A 19,246-nucleotide genomic window follows, 5' to 3' on the forward strand; every position below is an offset into this window, starting at 1 on the left:
TTAAGCTAGAGCCACATCATCCACATCTTGTATGTGGTCTCCACAGCCTCCTGGATGTCCTTCTAGAAAGTGCCTTGGTTCAGTGCCAGGCCAGCCCTCTCAGCTTCAATCCCCCTCACACACACACGCACACACATACGCGCACACACAACCTGGAACACATGTGTGGCTTAGAGAGATAAGGGGCCGCTGGCCATCTTGCCCATTCCTCATCACCACTTCCTCTTTCCCATCTCCACTCTGATTATTCCCAGGCGTTCCTGCTGACCTTGGAATTTTTCAAGCTGCTTTCCTGACCTCGATCTGTCCCTCTTCCTTCCCCTCTCCGTTTCCTGCCTGCAAGAGCCCTGTGCCAAGGCAGCACTTTGATTTATTCTCCACTTCCTTTGCCCCCATCCTAACAGCACTCCACACTCCACCAACGCCCTTGGCAGGTATCGTCCCTCTCTGCTTGCCCCTGTCCTCTCCCTCCTGTTTGGCTCTAAACCATGGAGCATATCTCTAGGGAATATTTCTAGGAAACTGGTTACATCTGGGTTTGTGTGCTAATTTGACTCCATTTGTAGTGTAAACAGAATATTACACCAGCAACGAGGGATCCTGCTAGCAGGAAATGGAGCCTCTTCTGTTCACTTCATATTCCCATCATCCCCAGCCAGTAGTAGCAGCACATCTGGAGGGTGCCAGATTGGAAAAGGCTACTCTATACCTTTCAGAGCATACCTATACTACACCCTTCTATCAACTTTATATCAGTTTAACGGTCATGATTTTCCTCAAAGCATCCTGGAGCATATAGTTTGGAGAGCAGGCTGAGCGCTAATGGAAAATTCTCAGTGCAGGGGCAAGGCAATTATTTTTAATTGCTCAGCTGTTAATAAACTTAATATTAATTCCATGTCTAATTGCTTAAATGGACTCTTTTAGGGTGCAAACCTATGCATGTTTAGACAGAATAAAGTCTGGCAACTTCCAGCACTGCTTACTAGGGAGATGCTGGGAGTTGCAGGACCTTTTTCTGTCTAAACATGCATAGGATTACTCCCTTAAATACTCTAATACAGGGGTGGGGAAAATGTGGCCTTCTAGATATTGTTCAAGTACAACTCCCATCATCCCTGACCATTGGCCATGCTGGTGCTGATGGGAGCTGTTGTCCAACAATATCTGGAGGGCCACAGGTTCCCGAGCCCAGATCTAATATAACTATTTTTGCAATATCTAAATATCTATTTTTGCAAGAAAAGTTGCATCCTTGAAGAGATCTAAAATAATTTTGCAATAAATTTGTACTTGGAACAGTGCCAAATCTGATCAGTATGGATGGTGTTAAATCTCAAGTACTTGTCATTTCATAAATTACATGCACTCCAATCTATGAGGAGTGAGATAACACTGGTATTGTATCTTTAACAAGTTTTCTTTTAAATTAGAACTCCTCATGTTTTTTAAAACATTATTCCAAATCCACTGCCATTCCACAAAAGATATTACACAAGCTAAGTCTCTTTCCCTTTCTTGGTGTGCTGTATTTAATCTATCAAAATGAATAAGCATGTCCAATCCGCCTTTAGATCTAATCATATAGTTATTAAAAAGTCAAATTTGGATTTTTTTCTTCTGTCCCACCCAGAATATATAAAAAGAAGTAAATATATTGAGCGGGACAGAAGGAAAATTCAAACTTAAACCTGTATAAAGATAGCTGACAATTTTCTCATCAGACCAGAAACAATTATTTATAATTATTTCCAAAATCGTTTAAGTCCTGAACTTCAATACAGTATTATCTCCTTGTATATTATGGGTATTAAGCTACTTAGGGCACAATCCTATGGCCACTAGACAACAGCTAGACAGCCATAAGATTGTTTGGTTCTGGGAACCAAATTCGGAGCCCACGCTCTGAGGTCGGTTCCCAGAACACCGCCTCCCCGTCCCCTGCCTCCTCATAAGAGGCATGATTCACCCCGGGTTCCGAGCTCGGAAGAGCCACGCAAAGCGGGGCAAAAGCGGGCATTCCCAGGGCCAGGGAGGGCAGAAGTGCTGGTATGACACTTCCTATGCATTGTCTGGCCTCCCCACTCCCCTGCCCGGCTCCAAAGTCCCTCGGCTACGCAGTCGAAATCGACTGTCTAGCTGCGAATGCAGGATGGCTGGAGCGTGGAGGAGAGGTTCCCTTCCTCGCTCCTCCCGCCCTGCATTGGATAGGTGGTCACCTCCGAGTTCGGAGGCGGCCTCCTATCCGCATAGGGTTGCTCCCTCTGGGTGCAAACCTATCTTGATAGTTAGCAGCCTCTGAACTCAGAGGCTGCCGAGTATCCGATGCCAGGAGGGAGGAGAGCAGTGGCTCTACACTCCAGCTGCCCTGCATTTCTGCTAGATGGATGATTCCGCCCGTCTGGCAGAAGGAAGGAGGCTGTGATGGCCATAGGAGATATCTTATGGCTGCCTCCATGGTCTCCTCCCTTCCCTGCTCCTGGGAACTTTTCCCCATCTCCGTGCTCTGTTTTCTGAGTGTGGAGAGGTAGCCGGCGCTGTTCTGTCCGAACCAGCTGCAAGGGGGTGGGGAGTGTGGTTTCCTGGCTCCAAGCCCTGTCTCCGAGCTCGGAGCCAGGAAACTGAACTATCCCATGTCTCCCAAGACGCTGTCTGGGGGGCATAAGATTGCTCTCCCCAGAAATGACACCATCCAGAGCACAGAATTGATGTATAGTTTTGCTGCACTTTGAAGTTAGCTACCATTGATGGGATGCTATTTATTCTAGCCATAGTAATCTGCTCATTAAGTCATAATGCACAATTTAACAAAATGTTAATGGCTATTAAACCAATGTATGTCTGTGATGTAACTTTGCCTTCAGTGATGCCTATATAAAGCAGGGCTGTTGAACCTCTTTCAGCCTGAGGGGCCAAATTCAGTTTGCATCTTTCAGCTTTTGGGGGCCATATTCCAGTAGTGGAAGGGACAAAAGAGGCAGGGCCAGACAACTGGCATATTGTTGCGTAAAGCTGTTCCTGCCAGTAACTAGGGCCTTCGGAGAGGCATCTCAACCATACAGAGTGGGGAAGAAAATGCGCAAAAGCTGGAAAACCACCAAGAGATTGGCAGCCAGGAGAAGGGGCTGTGACTATCTGGGGACCCCCGGAGGGCCAGATTGGGCTCCCAGGAGGAGGGGACTTGGCTTGCGGCCCTGGGGTTCCCACCCCTGATATAATGAGCATGGGGCCTATTTCATAAAATACACAGTATTTCTATAACGCTTTTCCTAACTGCTGAAAATGCTTTGGATTGTGATGGCTCCTCATGGCCCTGTCTTGTATGATCCTCATTGTAGGTTACCTGTACAACAACCCTTTAAGACCATTTAGTACTATTGCTGTCTGGGAATGATGGGTGTTGCAGTCCAACATATCTGGAGGTTGCCAGCTTGGGGAAACCTATTATGGGCATCTTTACAGCTCCAGTTTATTGCACATTCATGATTGGCCACTCTCTGAATTGTGCGGGTCCATTACATGATGTCGTCATTGCCCAGTCATTATCCCACCATTTCTACCTACCTGTCCCGTGTTTTCCTCAAACTGAAAAAATGTGGTATTTTTCCAAATATGAGCAAATGGAGCGCCATGATCTCCCCATGTATTTCTCACCTAGCGAGAAATACATTTCTCTCGAGCAGGAGGCTGAGTGGTGGGGGCAGCAGCAGCGCGGGCTGCCGCCCCTGCTTGCCCACGTGACTGCCTGGGCAGGCAACTGATCAGCAAAGGCAGGAGCAGCTGCCGCCACTTGCCCCCTCCCTCTCTGGGCATCGGTGGAAGCGCCAAGCAGCCATCAGCATTTGCCTGCCCAGCGGGCCAACGAGCCAGCGACAGGAGGGCCAGCAGCAGGCACTGTGGCTGCCTGGGGGGAAGAGGGTGCTTCCTGCCCTGTCCCTCTGCCGGGATGGGGAAGCAGAGAGACATGGCAGGGCACCTAGCACAGGACAGACCGTGGGCCCAAGCCAGGGGGCAGGAAGGCGTCGCTGCTGCTTGTCTCCTCCCTCCCTCCCTCTGGGCGACAGCTGCCACAGTCGCCCAGAGGGGAAGGGAGCACCACTTCTCCATGTGGAGGAGGAAGAGTCCCCGCTGTCATCAGTGGGCAGGCCTGATCTGGCAAGCAGGGTCCATTTCCCCTCCTGCGCTTGCTAGAGAAAGAGGGCAGGTGGCGGTGGTGGTTGCAGCTGAGAAGGGGCAGATCAGGGGTCAGCAGTGGGGCCTTGGCATCTTCCCAATAATGCCAGCCCCTGACACCAGGCATGGAACCAGGGATTCTGTGAGTCATCGGAAGACTCAGATCTCGCCTCCGTCATGAACTCTCTTGGAGGTCTTAGGCAAGCCTCTCTCACATATGATTTAATAAAATCAGTGTAATATTAACTGACCTACCATGCAGAGTTGTTGTGAGCATTTGAAATGGCTACGCACGTGCAGTAAAGGGAGCAAAGGGTGGGGTTGCGCTGTATGTGAAAAATGCATATCTCTGCACAGGAATACAGGAGGAGGAGCTTGGTAGCCCCATCGAGAGCGTCTGGATCAAAATAAATGGAGCGTGGAATAAAAGGAACCTGGTGGTCGGAGTCTACTACCGGCCACCCAATCAAGGAGAAGACGAGGATGAAACTTTTGAACAGCCAATAGCCAATGTTTCAAGGAAGCATGATGTAGTAGTAATGGGGGACTTCAATTTCCCCGATATTTGTTGGGAGACAAATTCTGCAAAACATGGCCCCTCCAGGAAATATCTGACTTGTGTGGCAGATAACTTCCTCCTACAGAAAGTAGAGGAAGGAACTAGACTAGAGGATCGGCTCTCCTTGACTTGATCCTAACCAACAGAGATGACTTAGTGGATAAAGTAGCAGTTACAGGAACTCTGGGGGAAAGCGAACATGTTGCACTTGAGTTCTTGGCTCTAAGGGAAGCAAAAGCCGAGTGTAGTCAAACGCGTACCCTGGATTTTAGGAAAGCTGATTTTAATAAACTCAGAACAATGATCAGTAAGGTCCCATGGCAAGTGACTCTAATGAGAAAAGGAGTCCAAGATGAGTGGGAGCGTTTAAAAAAGGAAATTCTCAAGGCACAATTACAAACAATTCTAACAAGAAGAAAAGGTGGAAGACAACAGAAGAAGCCAATGTGGCTTCACAAAAAGCTTAGGGATGACCTGAAAACAAAAAAGGACACATATAGGAAGTGGAAGGAAGGCCAAGCAACAAAGGAAGAGCACAGGCTGGTAGCACAGAATTGCAGGGATGGTGTCAGGAAGGCTAAAGCTGAGAACGAGCTGAGGTTAGTGAGGGAGGCTAAAAGCAACAAAAAAACTTTCTTCAGCTACGTGCATAGTAAAAGGCAGAGGAAAGAAATGGTGGCTCAGCTATTAAATAAGGATGGCAAAATGATAACAGATGACAAAGAAAAGGCAGAAGTGCTCAATTCCTACTTTGGCTCAGTCATCTCCCAAAAGAGGGTCTATGACCCCCCTGGCAAAGGCTGAAGGGACAGGATTGCAGCTTGAGATCGATAGGCATATGGTCAAAGAACACCTAATTACTTTGAATGAGTTCAAATCTCCAGGGCCAGATGAACTGCATCCCAGAGTAATAAAGGAACTGGCAGAAGAACTCTCAGAACCGCTGTCTATTCTCTTTGAGAAATCATGGAGGATGGGTGAAGTGCCAGATGACTGGAGGAAGGCTAATGTTGTCCCTATCTTCAAAAGGGGTAAAAAGGAAGAACCTGGAACTACAGACCAGTCAGTCTGACATCAATCCCTGGGGAAATCCTGGAGCAGATGATAAAGCAATCCATCTGTAGGAAAAGAAAGGTTCCTCTTGTGCAAGCAACGAGTCATTACTGACCCCTAGAGGGACGCCGTTTTTCCTCCGCGTTTTCCTGGCAGACTGTATAGTGGGGTGGTTTGCATTGCCTTCCCCAGTCCTAACTACCTTTCCCCCAGCAAGCTGGGTACTCACTTTACCGACCTCGGAAGGATGGAGGGCTGAGTCGACCCAAGCCGGCTACCTGAAAACCAGCTTCCGCTGGGATCAAACTCAAGTTGTGGGGAGAGTTTCAGTTGCATTACTGCCGCCTACCACTCTGCACCACACAAGGCTCTTAATCCGTCTGGAAGCACCTTGAAAACAAGGCAGTGATGACTCGAAGCCAACATGGATTTGTCAAGAACAAGTCCTGCCAGACTAATCTGATCTCATTTTTTGATCAAGTAACCTCCCTTGTAGACCGTGGGAATGCTGTAGACATCATATACCTCGACTTCAGCAAAGCTTTTGACAAAGTGCCCCATGATATCCTGATGAGCAAACTAGCTCAAAGTGGGCCAGATGAAACAACGATCCGGTGGATCCACAGTTGGCTACAGAATCGGACTCAAAGAGTGCTTATCAATGGGATTTTCTCAAACTGGGGAGAGGTAATGAACGGGGTACCGCAGGGCTCAGTCCTGGGCCCAGTGCTCTTCAACGTTTTTATTAATAACTTGGAGGAGGAAGTGCAGGGAATGCTGATCAGATTTGCAGATGACACAAAATTGGGAGGGATAGCTAATACTTTGGAAGACAGAAACAAAATTCAAAGGGATCTGGATAGCCTGGAGCACTGGGCAGAAAACAACAGAATTAAATTTAATAGGGGTAAATGCCAAGTTCTGCACCTAGGAAAAAGAAACCAAATGCACAGTTACAAAATGGGGGATACATGGCTCAACAACACTACAAGTGAGAAGGATCTTGGAATTGTTGTAGATCACGAGCTGAATATGAGCCAACAATGTGATGTGGCTGCAAAAAAGGCAAATGCTATTTGGGGCTGCATTAATAGAAGTATAGCTTCCAAATCCCAGGAAGTACTAGTTCCCCTCTACTCAGCACTGGTTAGGCTTCATCTGGAGTACTGTGTCCAGTTCTGGGCACCACATTTTAAGAAGGATGCAGACAAGCTGGAGAGGGTTCAGAGCAGGGCAACAAAGATGATAAGGGGCTGGAAACAAAGCCCTATGAAGAGAGACTGAAAGAACTGGGCATGTTTAGCCTTGAGAACAGAAGACTGAGGGGAGATATGTTAGCGCTCTTAAAGTACTTGAAAGGTTGTCACACAAAGGCCAGCATCTCTTCTCGATCATTCCAGAGTGCAGGACACTGAATAATGGGCTCAAGTGACAGGAAGCCAGATTCCGGCTGAACATCAGGAGAAACTTCCTGACTGTTAGAGCAATATGACAATGGAACCAATTCCATAGGGAGGCGGTGGGCTCTCCTACATTGGAGGCATTCAAGACAAGGCTGGACAGCCATCTGTCAGGGATGCTCTGACTTAGATTCCTGCATTGAGCAAGACTTGATAGCCTTGTAGGCCCCTTCCAACCCTACTATTCTATGATTCTATGACCTAAGGACAGAGGGATGGTGTGGTCACAGTTAATGGTAGGGAGATGCAAAGCCTTCTTGAGTTGGCTGGAAAGAACCAGCAAAGAGGGACACATGCTTGTACTCACTCAATGCCTCCTCATACAAAGAGACAGAAGGTTTGTGGTGGAAAACGGGAATTGCCTCTATGGAAATATGCCATACTGAAGATGATAGGTAATATGAAAGCTCCATCTGTTGTGGTGGATCTATTCACAGATGCAAACTTTCACTTGATGTTGCAGTCATGGAGTAACTTATTAATATTATTAATAATAGTGTATTTGCATGCTCATTTGAGATGAGAGGTGGCCTGGGCACAGAAAAGAGTTTTAGCAGGCTGGGCTGTGTATTTGCCAGAGTTCTACAGGAACACAGGAGAAATGCAGAATGTAATGCTGGATGAAAGTGTCAGCTTTCTGAGAATCTCAGCAAAGTTTCTAGAACTTATGGACACAAAGGTATGTTTGAAAAGCCCTGTATCACTCGGTGAACACATGGAAAGGGGTAGGAATGAGGATTGCACCCACCACTTATCCACTATCTGTCTGCATAGGACTAAAGTGAGTGGGTAGCTTCCTGAAAATCACAGCTTTCGGTTTGTTTTTGTTTTTTTAAGTTTCTAGCCCTTATGGCAGCAGAGATACACTTGAAAGTTGTATTGAAGTGTTGCAGTATCAGAAGCTAGAGAGGTGGCTGAATGAGATTTCAGGGGTTGGAGTGAGAGAGGGGGGTTTCAACACCCTATATGCTTCCTTGCCCCTCCCTAGACTAGCAAAAGCAAAATAAACTGTACAAAAGTGTTTTTTAAATGCAGGATAAATTATGCAAAGTAAGGGAAACTATGCAGATAGACTCGATTTGTATGACTGAGATTTTTGGGGCATGGAGCTTGGGTTGCCTGGGAGCTGTGTTTTGTTTTAATTTAATTTGTTACGGTGACGTGCACAGAGCCCTTTTTGTCCTACAGTCCAAAGTCCATGTGAACGCCCCTTTCAGTGTTTCCACGTGCGGTTCCACTTCTTCATGGTCTGTTCCTTGTTGTGATCCCGGGTTTCCTGACTGCCGCTTCAGTTGGTTGGCCCAGCTGATCAGGGAATGTGCCAAGCTTGTTTTATTATGTCAACAGCATTTCCGGCTTTATGCTAAGTGGGACTGACCCGGTGAGATGAGTTCATGACTCAGAGGGTGACTCACCCCACAAGCCTGCGAGGGGCAAAATGCAGCTAGTGTGGACATGCAAAGGCCGATGCAGTAGCTCACGTCAGGAAGGAGACTCATGTGGCTGCAATGTTTGGCGCGGCCCAAGGATGAGTGCATTTCTCGGTCAGCCATGCCAAAGTGCCTGCTAGGTTTGAGGAAAGCGAAAGATGTCGACTTCCTTCCTCAGGTTCTGCCCCCGCAACGGAAGCCACTGACCAGGCCCCCTCCATGTCTGCTGGGACTGGGGGGAGCTTTCCTGTGTCCCCTTCTCCACGCACTGGCGGCTGCGGCCTCGAGACCATGAATGAAAGGAAGCTGAACTGGGACGCAGACTCCCAAGGGCAGCTGAATGTCTAAAAAGCGAGGCACTGGGGCGTGTGCCTCCGTGAGCATCACATCCTCTGCCCTGGAACCCCTCATCGTCATAATGACACAAGCCCCAAGCATTTCTAGAGCAACAAGAGTGTTCAAAAAGCTGTGTGTGCATGATTTCATTAATCCTCCCAACCACCCTGCAAGGTGTGCACCAGACAGGCCGCGTAACAAGATCAGCCTCGGATGGCCTTCTCTCTGTCCCATCAGCCAGTACAGCTAGACTGGTGGGGATGAGGGAGAGGGCCTTTTCTGTGGTGGCCCCCACTCTGTGGAACTCCCTCCCTAGGGAACTCCATCATGCCCCCTCTTTAATGAGCTTCCGTCGTGCATTAAAAACGTTGTTGTTCAGGCAGGCATTTGGGGTGGGTTAGGGTATTTTAGAAAATGTTTTTATTGTAGAATTTTATTGTTTTAAACTGTTTTTATTGTATGTTGTACATCGCCCAGAGTGGCTGGGTGACCAGCCAGATGGGCGATTAATAAATTTAATAATAAATAAATAAATAAATAAATAAGGTAGGTCAGTACTGTCCCCCTATTGCAGAGGTGGAGCTGAGGCCAAGGAAGAGCTTGCCTAAGACCACCTATTTGTGTGCACGGCACAAATGATTAGACTGGGGACTGGGAGTTTGCCAATCAGCATCTTAACCACAATGCTAAACTAGCCCTCATGCTACTGGGCTCTTTTATGCTGAATTCCTGCTCTGTGAGAGCTAGTGGTGAAGGGAAATATACTCTGCACATGCTCAGAGGTACCCTTTTTGTTGTTGTTTCACAAGTTCCAAGACTGAAGCATTGAAAACTAGACTTTAAGGCAAACTTGAGGCTCAGCGGCTCTTTTTGTAACATAAGCAGTGACACAGGACTCAGAGGCTCTCTGCTGGTATCTTTATTCTGATCTGCGCATGACTCTGGAGTCACTGTAATCTCAAACACCATGCTCCCTGGGCCACCAGTTGTCCATGCAAGGACTTAGAGAGTTGCATATCCTGTCTCTTGCTGAAGAAAGTAAATATTTGCTCAAATCCTAGATGATAAGCATTCAAGCAAAAAGAAAAGAAAAGCATGTTTACTAACACCCTGACAAAGTACACAGCACTGTGAACTGCAGGGTGCAGGACAGGCAAGACGAGTTGGTGAAGCCACCCTAGGATTCTCCACAAAATCATGAGAACAAGTTTGGAAAATCGTAAGATTTCAAGTCAGTTTCCAATGGCAATTCTTTGGCTCTTGCTGCTTCTCTTCTTATGCTTTCAAGCAGGACCGGCTCCAGTGATTCTGGTGCCTGGATGCTTCACCGACATCACGGCTACTGCTAATTAATGGGAGGAATTCTCCTGTCCAGACCCCATTGAATGGCCTTTGAGCATGCACAGAGTTTATCTCCTTCCCCAATGATCAACTGTTCACACATTTAGAAGTAGGAAGAAGCTTCTCAAGAGGGCATGAGCTCTTGGCAGGCTTGAACTTCAGGGCCGGCCATATCATTAGGCAAAGTGAGGCAGCTGCCTCAGGCGGCAGATGAGGATGAGCAAGGAGCAGCGGTGAGGCCTTAGAGAAAGAGCTGTGAGTCTGTGTTGAAGTAAGAGTCAACTGCAAGTTCGGTTGGCTTCAGTACATGGAACAGAGTGGGGGCAGGGGAGGGGACATCTTGTCCTTCGCCCCAGGCGGCAAAATGTCTTGGGCTGCCCCAGCTGAGTTGCGTCACCTCTCATTGTAGAACATAAGCATTTGATTGAGAATTGCATATCAGAAGTGTGGGATATGTTGTTAATAATAATCACCAGACTCTGCTTTGGGTTCTGAGGCGGGGCTAAAGACACTGTGACCACAGGGGTCTTCCAGGTGGAGCAACTATGTTAGTGTGCCAGCCAGTGATGCAATAGCCTCCCTTCTCATCCGTGCTGTAAATCTTGGATCAGGCCCAGGGCAGAAGGCAAGGTGCACCTCGCTTGCCCCCAGCCTGAAATTCAAGATTGCCTCCCGGGCACTGGCAGCTGAAGCATGGCTCCGAAGACTAACGTTCCTTGCTGTGCCCAGTCCAGGCCTAGAAGGCAGCCAGAGCTATAGCATGCACGCACAAAGATACATCGATGCACTGAATTGCTGAGGCACATGGGCATGCACGCAAGTGTATAAAAGCACCTGGAAGAACTGGTGTGCATTGACCCCCATCCATGTAAACTATGTTACATCAGAGCTGTATATATGCCACAATGCTGCAGGAGAACAAAAGAGTGGAGAATATGGCCTTGTGTGTAGAACTGAACTTCACGAGAATCAGGTTTCTAGGCCTTATGGCAGCCAAGACATGTTTTAAAGGTGAATGACTGTTGAAATCACAGAAGACGGAGGGGTGGCTGGATAGGAGTGCCAGCAGTTGAGGGGGCTTTGGTCATCTGCATAGCACATTGCCCCTCCCCATCACTAGGAACACAGGATAAATTATACAGTGTTAGAGAAATCCTATGGAATAAATTGCCATCAGGTGTCCGCCAGGCCCCAGCACTGCAGGCTTTTAAGAAAGCCCTCAAGACTTACTTGTTTACTCTGGCCTTCCCCTGATCATTTTTATCAGACTGGGTTAGAGCTGCGGTTGTGTTGCAGGCTCTGTCTTATGCTGGCGTTCGTTGTTTTTGGAACTTTTCCTGCTCTTATTACCACATTGCTTTAAAATTATGAATTTTATTATATGCATTTTATTGTTGTACGCCACTTCGGGAGGGCCCCTGCTCTGAAAGGTGGCCTATAAATATTTTAAATAATAAATTAAATGTTTAAAAATCATAGCACAATTTCCGTAATTGATAAGGCAAGCCATATTGTCCGGCCCCGCTCACTCCCTGAATGATCCTAGGGGACCCGTCCCCCTCGGCCTGCTGCTGCCGGCGGCTGTAGAGCAGGAAGCACAACATCCAGAGCTGGAGCACCGCACTGGGGCACCGCACTGCAAGTGGCAGTCAGAGGTCTGAGGCCAACAGGGAGGAGAGGAGATCAGCAGGTGCTTGGCAGGACAGACACCTGAGCCCCAGGCCCTCGTGCTTCACCAAATGAGCACCGATTCTAAGCTGCATTTTGTAAATGAGAAGTGCTGTAACTATTAATTATTAGTGTATTCTGGAACTGGAGCGTACTATTGGTTCCCAAACATGTTTCAGCTCCAGCACTTCTCCTAACAGAAATGAGGTACTGTATTTCCATGCATACATGTATAGATCCATGCTTTCAGCAGGGGCTGGGGGGCTTCTTGTTCATGTGTCCACAGAGCACAAATGCACATGTTCTCAGATATGCACCAGCATGTTAAAACCTTCCTGGAAGAAGTGCATGCACACACACAGAGGGTAACAATGCATGGGCACTTAAACACATGGGCGTGTCTGCACATGAGAGGCCATGCCACCTCAGCGTGCTCCCCCAGGCTCCTAGCTGGGCCCCTCCCGCCCAGCACAACCACATTTGCACAGCACAAAGGAAATGTCTCAGGCTGTTCCAAGCAGAACAGCTGCCACTGGCTCACTCAATTCCCCATTCATCGGAGCCTCGGCAGACAGAGGATGGAGCTTAAAGGGACAGTGAGCCACTTCTTTTGCAAGCATGCTCCTTCTGCCTGGAGGAACCATCTTTGCATTCGGGGCTCTCTCTGGCCTGGATTGGGCCAAGTGCAACAGAGCTAAATGAAAAGCTTGGTGTGGACAGATCACAATGTGTGTGTGTGTGTGTGTGTGTGTGTACGAACCCCGCTTTAAAAGGGGATTCTCCCAGGCCCATTGTTATACGTGGGGTGGGGGGAGGCTAAAGGTACAACTGGGGGCATTGTTAATCAATGCAGAAGGGCATTAAATACAAATCCAAGCCATTTTACTTAGGAAATAACATTCATAAATTAAAATGTTAACTTTAATACAGATAAAGCATGAGCTAGCAAACTAATAGAAGGTGCTCCATACTGCTGCTCTTCTTCCATCACATGATTTTCAAAATACCATTTCCCACCTAAAGGTCCGATTACTCAAGTTTGGTCAAACTGTGGCAGTCATGGAGAGAAGCCAGTTAGATGGCACCGGTAGGACTGACATAGCATGTTTTGCTGTTTCAGCCTCAAGTGAACCCCAGAGGAACCTGCTGTACCCACCTAAACTGCTTGTCCAGATGCAGTGGGATTGTGTATGCAAGCCTCCCCTACACGGAACGATGCTTCTCATCTGACGACTTTCTTCTACCTGGCCATGCCTGGTTCTGCATCATTCACTAGCTCTAGTAAAATGGTTGGAACCGCTTCTGTTTATTGTTTTACTTCTGTTTATCGCTTTGCTTCTTCTTTCTTGAGTGGTAGAAAGCCGAGGGCAGCCTGTGGGGTAAGACAACAGAGGCCTAGAGTCTTGTATTGACTTTGTACGAAAAAGATCAATTTATTTCCAAACATGCAGGCTGGGGAGGACTCATAGGAGCACAACATACGCACGTGGGCAGCACTCATTGCAAGGCAGCATGAGTGCAACCCCAAGAGTCCAAAGAGTCCAAGCACGGCAAGCTGTTGTGCACCTCCCAAGTCCAATACTGAAGCTGGTTCAAAACCATCAAGCTAGTTAAAGGGGGGCGTGAAATGTCCTCCCGCCCCTTCCAGCCATTTTAAGTGATTGAGATGGATAATAAGAGAAATTTCCACCTGGAAGATCTGTGCAAGCCTCACTTAAATGAACATGAAGCAGAATGCCTGCACTGAGAATCTCCTCCAGGCTACCAGGTGGCAAAAGTGTTTGTAAAGAGCAATGGTCCTTTCCCCCTTGTTTCATGCCAGTTTTGATGTCAGGACTAGTAGCCACTGATAGCCTTATCCTCTATGAATTTGTCTAACCTCCCAAATTGGTGCCCATCACTACGTCTTGTGGTAGCAAATGCCATAATTTTCCAGCTCTACAATATGTTTTTTCGGTGGTGTGACCACAACTGTAGGCAGTATTCCAAGTATGGTCGCACCATAGATTTGTATAAGGGCAGTATGATATTGGCAGTTTTATTCTCAATTCCTTTCCTAATTATGCCTAACATGGAATTTGCCTTTTTCACAGCAGCTGCACACTGGGTTGACATTTTCACCGAGCAGTCCACCACAACCCCAAGATCTCTTCCTTGGTCAGTCATTGCTAGTTCAGATTCTGGGATTTTTTGCCCCAATGTGCATCGCTTTGCGCTTGCGTACATTGAACTGCATTTGCCATTTGGATACCCATTCTCCCAGTTTGGAGAGATCCTTTTGGAGCTTCTCACAGTCTTTTTTTGTTTTAACCACACTAAATAGTTTGGTGTCATTAGCAAACTTTGCCACTTCACTGCTCAGTCTTCGTCCCAGATCATTTATGAATAAGTTGAAAAGCACTGGTTCCAATACAGATCCCTGTGGGACCCCACCATTTACATCCCTCCATTGGGAGAATTTACATTTATTCCTTCTGTCTGCTTTCTGCTCTTTAACCAGTTACTGATCCATAAGAGGACCTCTCCTCTTATTCCATGACTGCTAAGTTTGCTCAGGAGTCTTTGGTGAGGGACTTTGTAAAAAGCCTTCTGGAAGTCCAAGTAAACGATGTCTACTGGATCACCCCTGTCTACATGTTTATTTAGGGAGCAATCCTATGGGGATAGACAGCTCAGAGGCGACCGCCTATCCATTGCATGGCAGGAGGAGCGCGGAGGGGATCGTCTCCTCAGCGCTCCAGCCGCCCTGCATTCGTGGCTAGATGGCCACTTTCGGCTGTCTATCCGTGGGACCTCAGAGTGTGGGGTGGTGAGGCCGGATGACACATAGGAAGTGTCATGCCAGCACTTCTGAACTCCCTGCCCCTGGGAACACCCCCTTTCCCCTTCTCCGTGCTGCTCTTCAAAACGCGGAGTGCAGGGATGATCTGTGCCACTTACGAGGTGGCAGGGGAGGGGTTGGGGAGGCAGTTCTCTGGGAACCGACCGATCCTATGGCTGTCTAGCTGCTGTCTAGTGGCCATAGGATTGTGCCTTTACTCTCTCAAAGAACTCTAAAAGGTTAGTGAGACAGGACTTACCTTTGCAGAAGCCATGTTGATTCTTTCTCAGCAGGGCTTATCCTTCTATATGCTTACAAATTTTATCTTTAATAATGCCTTCAACCAATTTACCCAGAAAGATGTTAAGCTAACTGGCCTGTATTTCCAGGAAACCCTGCCCCCGCATCCCTTTTAAAAAATTGTCATTTACATTGGCCATTTTCCAGTCCTCTGGTACAGAGGCTGATCTTAGGGACGTGTTGCATATTTTTGTTAGAAGATCAGCAATCAGCAATATCTGAGTTCTTTAAGAACTCTAGGATGGATACCATCTGGTCCCAGTGATTTATTCACTTTCAGTTTTTCAATAAGGTTGAGACCTTCATCTTTTGTCACCAATATTGGCTTCAGTTCCTCAGAGTCCCTTCCTGAAAACATCCGTTCAGGCACAGGTACCTGTCCTATATCTTCTGCAGTGAAGACAGATGAAAATAATTCCTTCATCTTCTCTGCAATCTCCTTACTCTCCTTTAACTCCATTGTCATCCAACAGCCTAACTGTTTCCCTTGCTGGTTTCCTGGTTCTGATATATTTAAGGAATTTTGTATTGTTGGCCATGGTGTTGTAAGCGATATGCTCCTCAAAATGTGTTTCTGCATCTCTCATTGTCTGCCTGTATCTTCTTTGTGCAAGCTTGTGTTCCCTTTTGCTTTCGTCACTTGGGCAAGACTTCCATTTTCTGAAGGAAGCTCTCTTTTCTCTAATAGCTCCCTTAACACTGCTAATTTATCATGCTGGTGACCTCTTGGACTTGGTCCTACCTTTCCTAACCTGTGGTACACATTCTAGCTGAGCTTCTATTCTTGTGATTTTGAGTAACCTCCAAGCATTTTGAAGGGATTCACTCTTGAATCAGCTTTCAACTTCCTTTTCACCAGTTCCCTCATTTTAGAGAAGTTTCCTCTCTTGAAATCAAATGTGACTGTGTTGCACTTCCTGGGCAATTTTCCACTTAAATAAGTATTAAATCTGATCACACTGTGGTCACTATTTCCAATTGGTTCAATGACATTTACATCTCATATTAGGTCCTGTGCGATACAATTTAGGATTAAATCCAGGGTCGTCTCCCCTCTGTTCAGTTCTATGACCAACTGTTCTAGGGCACAGTTGTTTAGGGCATCAAGAAATGTAACCTCTTCGTCATGATTGGAACATGCATTTATTCAGTCAATGTGGGGGTACTTGAAATGACCCATTATTACAACACTTTCTGGTTTGGAGGCCTCCCTGATTTTGTTTTCCATCTCAAGGTCACCCTGAACATTCTGGTCTGGGGGACAATAGCATGTTCCTAGCCCTTAATGAGGAAAGCTATGGCAAACCTAGACAGCATAGTAAGAAGCAGAGACATCACCTTGCTGACAAAGATTCGTATAATCAAAGCTATGGTTTTCCCAGTAGCAACGTATGGCTGTGAGAGCTGGACTATAAGGAAGGCTGAGCGCCGAAGAATTGATGCCTTCGAACTGTGGTGCTGGAGAAGACTCTTACGAGTTCCCTGGACTGCAAGGAGGTCAAATCAGTCAATCCTAAAGGAAATCAACCCTGAATGCTCATTGGAAGGGCAGATACTGAAGCTGAAGCTCAAATATTTTGGCCATCTAATGCGAAGAGGAAAGTTACTGGAAAAGACCCTGATGCTGGGAAAGACTGAAGGCAAAAGGAGAAGGGGACGGCAGAGGATGAGATGGCTAGATAGCATCACCGATGCAATGAATATGAATTTGAGCACACTCCAGGAGAGAGCAGAGGACAGGAAGGCCTGGCATGCTATGGTCCATGGGGTCACGAAGAGTTGGACACGACTTAACGACTGAACAAATTGTCACCCATGGCACTTCTGTGGAAGAGTCTACCCCTTTTACGTGTTCTAGTCCGCTTGACACTGTGTCCTCTTTGACATACAGAGCAACATCTCTCCCAGTATGCCCTTCCCTGTCCTTCCTATAGAGTGTATATCCAGAGATGACCATATCCCACTGGTTCTCTCCATTCCACTGGGTCTCAGTAATGCCCACTATATCCAGGTTCTCCTTAAATACGAAGCACTCCAATTCTTCCATTTTGGCTCAGAGGCTTCTGGCATTTGCATAGAAACACCCATACACCGTGTCCCTCCCCAGATGTCTCTGACCTGCGCATCTTCTGCTATGGCACTTAGGCCTCTTTGACTGGTCATCACGTTTCTTAACATTGTTATGACTTATTTCCTCCCCTTCTACATTTAGGCAATCAGAAACATTTTCATATTGTTTTTAGATATGTGTCATCGCTGTGTGTTGTCTGTATATATGTTTTATGTAAATTGTTTTACACTGTGTATAATGTATCTTTAAATAGTTTTACATTTTTGTGAACCGCCCAGAGAGCTTTGGCTATGGGGTGGTATAGAAATGTAAATAATAATTTTCATCCCCTGGGGATAATTCAGCCCAAACCAAATGCTTTACAGCTCCTGTCAGCTTTCTCCCAGGGTTCAATTTAAAAGCTGCTCTGCCACTTATTTTATATTTAGCGCCAGCAGTCTGGTTCCCTTTTGGTTCAGATACGGCCCGCCCCTCTTGTACAGGCCCGGCTTGTCCCAAAATGTTCCCGCAGTGCCTGACAAATCTGAACCCCTCCTCCCTGCACCACCATCTCATCCACATATTGTGAGAAAGCCACCTTGGTGGCCCTGGATTTCAGCCTCCTACCTAGCAACCTAAATTTGGCTTCCAGGACTTCCCATCACAGTTCCCCATGGCATTGGACCAACGTAGACCATGACCACTGGCTCCACCCCAGCAGTATTTACAAGGCTACCTAGACGGCATGTGATAACCGCAGTGTTGTAAGGGTAGGCAATTTACCACATTTATTATGACATAATAAGCTTTTGTGGACCAGAGTCCAGATAATCAGACACATGAAGTGATACCTTGAGGTGTGTGAGTGTGTGTGTGTATGGTTGTGGGGAGGGATAACCAGTGAGGTCAGAGAGAAATAAAATGGAGAAAGTGCAGACTGTGACTATCACTTTATTAACGGTGGCCATTCACAAAATAGTTGTTGCTTATAATACAAACATCTTAGTACTGAATAAGCCAATGAACACATCCGCTGTGATATAATTAGAAAAAAAAAAAACTTTGGCCCAGTTCAAGCCGCAGGAGATAGAAATGAACCTAGGAAGTACTTCTTCACTCAATGCATAGTTGAACTATGGAATTCACTACCACAAGATGTAGTGATGACCACCAACTTGGATGACTTTAAAAGGGAACAGATTGCTAGAGGAGAAGGCTGTCAATGGCTATTAGACCTGATGGCTATATGCTACCTCCAGTACCAGAGGCAGTATGCCTATGTACAGCAGTTGCTGGGGCACCTGTGGGTTCCTTGTGGGTTCCCCACGGGCAGCTGATTGGCCACTATGTGGACAGAATGCTGGACTAGATGAACCTTGGTTGGATCCAGCACGGCTCTTCCTATGTTCTTATATGTTCTAACCCCTTGATGAATTGCAACTCAGAAGTTTCTCGTTCTAGTCTCCATTTGAAGCTCCTTGCTCAAGAAAAGCCACTTTAAGGTCTGTGACAGAACACCCTGGGAGGCTGAAGTGTTCTCCCACTGTTTTTTAAATATTGGAATTGCTGATGTCAGATCGGCATAGAGACCGCCCTGCTTGCCCTATGTAGAGCGCAGCAGGCATTACCGGCAGATGATGGCATATCTCACATTGGAAGATGAGCAGGTGAATTAACCCCTGATGTAGTGGAGGAGTTTATTAGACCCTGCGACAGTGTTGCCAGGGTGGATATGGAGACAGAGTTGGCATCTGGGTTTGTTGCAGGGTCTGCTCCCTGTAATGTGGCCTGTGGCAAGTGAATATTTTAGGTCAGGGGGTAGTCTGTAAGCAAGCAGAGGCCCGCCTTTGAGAGGGAAGTGTCATTTATAGACGCTTATGCAGTAAATTATTCCTGGGTGCCAATCTAGCCTTGCCAATATGTTCCCTGGGCGGACTGATGTCAGTCCTTAAGTTGATACCTGATGTCAGTCCTTAAGTTGTGACTCTCTGTCCAACAAGTCTGAACATATGTGGTTGTACCTTAAGGACTTGGCTGGATGTTGTAGTTTGCCCT

The 19,246-nt window shown here is 46.9% G+C and overlaps 1 protein-coding gene across 1 annotated transcript in view; it reads left to right on the forward strand.

The window, feature by feature from the left end:
- LOC146338181 (uncharacterized) overlaps nt 1–13,323 on the forward strand; it is a 34,700-nt gene extending 21,377 nt beyond the window's left edge. Inside the window, exon 4 of the mRNA XM_084816069.1 lies at nt 13,141–13,323. The gene's annotated coding sequence lies outside the window, so the exon portion shown is untranslated. The remainder of the gene's footprint in view (nt 1–13,140) is intronic.
- Nucleotides 13,324–19,246: the final 5,923 nt, after the last annotated feature.

This window comes from Heloderma suspectum, chromosome 10 (assembly GCF_057233095.1).
Source record: "Heloderma suspectum isolate Gila_16-S chromosome 10, 16-S_ref, whole genome shotgun sequence".
Classification (NCBI taxonomy): Eukaryota; Metazoa; Chordata; class Lepidosauria; order Squamata; family Helodermatidae; genus Heloderma; species Heloderma suspectum.